The sequence below is a fragment of the Struthio camelus genome, unplaced genomic scaffold (genome assembly GCF_040807025.1).
Source record: "Struthio camelus isolate bStrCam1 unplaced genomic scaffold, bStrCam1.hap1 HAP1_SCAFFOLD_96, whole genome shotgun sequence".
NCBI lineage: Eukaryota > Metazoa > Chordata > Aves > Struthioniformes > Struthionidae > Struthio > Struthio camelus.
This window is the reverse complement of record NW_027182746.1, coordinates 77,951-80,730: the sequence shown is the minus strand read 5'-3', so window position 1 is coordinate 80,730 and position 2,780 is coordinate 77,951. Positions and strand designations below refer to the sequence as shown.

The following is a 2,780-nucleotide window of genomic DNA, read 5'->3' as shown; positions in this document are numbered from 1 at the left end:
CCCTGGGATGTGCTGCTGAGTTGTGTGCTGCTGTCCAGAAGGGCTTAGCTCTTGTGTAGGACATTTGTGATAGCTGAATGTCCCATGCAGAAGCCGCAGAGAGGTGCTAAGGATGTGGAAATGCTGCTGGGGATGACTGTATGTGGGCAGCTGCAAAAGCCTGGTGTGTTTGTGACTAGAAACTGAGGATGAGAGCCATGCCAGAGTCCTTATTCTGATCATCGGAGCCATGTGCTGTGTCACCCCCTCTCCATCACTCTCGGAATGTCTGAGCAGAGAAAGGGAGGTGAGTTTGGAGAGCTGTGCTTTGCAGGTGGACACCACTGCCAGCACAGGCCACATTCCTTTAAAGGTAACTTGTGGTTGAGCTTGTCCTCTAGCTGAGAGAGGTGCTCACCCAAGGCAGCTGGCACTGGGACTGCTGTGGAGACCAGTGTGCTGGCTCTGTCCTGGGGCACAGGGAGAGCTTGTGCCTCTCAGGGCTCACTAGTCTTCACCCTGGGAGCAACGGAAAGGCTGCCTATTCCTACTCTGCAGAGCAGACAAAGAAGCAAACAATCCCCCTAGCACTGAAGCTGTTGCTTTTGTGCTCCAAATGCCTCCAAACTGCATGTGAAGATGTTCAACAGACTTCCTACACTCCAGCAGCACTGACCCCTCTGCAGCCTGCAGGCACACGTCCCGGCTCCTCATGGCTCATGCAGCCAGCCCAAGCTGCAGCTCCAGACAGGGAGCTGAGTGAAGGTCCTGCCTGGGAGAAAAGCAGTCTCTGTGTGTGTGTGTGTGTGTGTGTGTGTGTGTGTTGGGGGGTGTCTGTGAGAAAGGGAAAGAGCTGTGAACAAAGTTGTCTCTCCTGACTTGTCCCTGTCTTTTCCTCCTTGCACAGTCCCATGTGCCTGGAGGGAATACCATGTCCAACAGCAGCTCCCTCAATGAGTTCCTCCTCCTGCCTTTTGCGGAAACCCGGCAGCTGTAGCTCTTGCACTTCTCGCTCTTCCTGGGCATCTACCTGGCTGCCCTCCTGGCCAATGGCCTCATCATCACCGCCGTAGCCTGCGACCACCACCTCCACACCCCCATGGACTTCTTCCTCTTTAATCTCTCCCTCCTCAACCTGGCCTCCATCTCCACCACTGTCCCCACATCCATGGCCAATTCCCTCACGGACACCACGACCATCTCCTACTCGGGATGCACTGCCCAGGTCTGCTTTACTATTTTCATTTCAGCCGAGTATTCTCTTCTCACAGTCATAGCCTATGACCACTACGTTGCCATCTGCAGACCCCTGCACTATGGGACCCTCCTGGGTGGCAGCAGAGCTTGTGTCAAAATGGCAGCAGCTGCCTGGGGCAGCGGCTTTCTCAATGCTCTCCTGCACACTGCCAACGCATTTTCAGTACCACTCTGCCAAGGCAATGCTGTGGAGCAGTTCTTCTGTGAGATCCCCCAGATCCTCAAGCTCTCCTGCTCACACTCATACCTCCGGGAAGTTGGGCTTCTTGTGGTTAGTGTTTGTTTAGGCTTTGGGTGTTTCGTTTTCACTGTGCTGTCCTACTTGCAGATCTTTACAGTTGTGCTGAGGATCCCCTCCGAGCAGGGCCGGCACAAAGTCTTCTCCATGTGCCTCCCTCACCTGGCCGTGGTCTCCCTGTTTGTCAGCACTGGCATATTTGCCTACCGGAAGCCCCCGTCTGTCTCCTCCCCACCTCTGGATTTGGCCATGTCTGTTCTCTATGTGGTGATGAACTCTCTCATCTACAGCCTGAGGAACAGGGAGCTCAAGGATGCACAGAAGAAACTGGTTCAACAAGTACAATGTTAGCACCAATAACCATCCCATGTGCCTCCACTCATCATTCACAGGACATTTGACATCAAGGCCTTGTGTTGCTCATTTCTTTTTTTTTCTTACTTTGCTCTGATACATTTTTGTGAAAAACAAAAAGTTGGGGTTCGTGCCACTTCTCCTCTGGGATCTTTCATTTCAATCTGACCCAGAGACCGTGTTGAAGCAGGAAGCCTGGCTTCCTGCTTCCTCAGCAGAGATGGGGGAACCTCAGAGTCCACTAGTCTGAGCTCTCTTGGATGCCCTCAGGGCAATGAGAATTTCCCTTTGCAGTGTCTCTTTTGGCACTGACAGCAAGGGTGCTCAGGGGCACAGAGTCAGGCTCAGACGAGGACAGACAGGATGAGACCATGGGTCTCATGTCCATTAGGAGAGCTCAGCTTCCCTGGCCACAGGCAGGGTGTGAACTCGCACCTCTCTCCCTTCCCTCTTCAGTGCTCCAGTGCTCATAGCGGAGCAGGAGTGGAGTGGAGGGGAGGAGAGCCTTGATGCAGCCAGTGGGGACAGACCAGGTGCTCCTCAGAACCATCCCCAAACTTCCCACTGGGCATCCTTGCTGCAGCCTTTGCATGGAGACACGGCCACCAACAGCAGCAGGAGTTTCCTCTTTGCAAAGACTCTTCTCCTCATTTCCACAAAGTCCTGCTGTGCTCTGATGTGTGTATATGGCCTAAGTGCTCTCGTAACGTGGTGCATTCCTGAGATCACAGGAAGGACCAGGCCTTGCACCCATATGGCTTCCAGAATAACATTTCCATAATAAAAGGGGATCTCCTCTGTCACGCGCCTGAAGTCAGGCTTTTTGTCACAAGATGAAGTCGAAAATATGCTCAAGGGAATGCACCACTAAAGGGCTTGGTGTTCTATTTGGGTACTCCCTGGGCTCTGGGTCATGAGCTCAGAGACTCCATGTGATATGTTAGGGACCAAG

At 53.2% G+C, this 2,780-nt stretch overlaps 1 pseudogene; it reads left to right on the top strand.

Annotated features, from left to right (window-relative positions):
- Positions 1 to 910: 910 nt before the first annotated feature.
- On the top strand, positions 911 to 1,825 carry LOC138065543 (olfactory receptor 14C36-like; annotated as a pseudogene).
- The last annotated feature ends 955 nt before the right edge of the window (positions 1,826 to 2,780 follow it).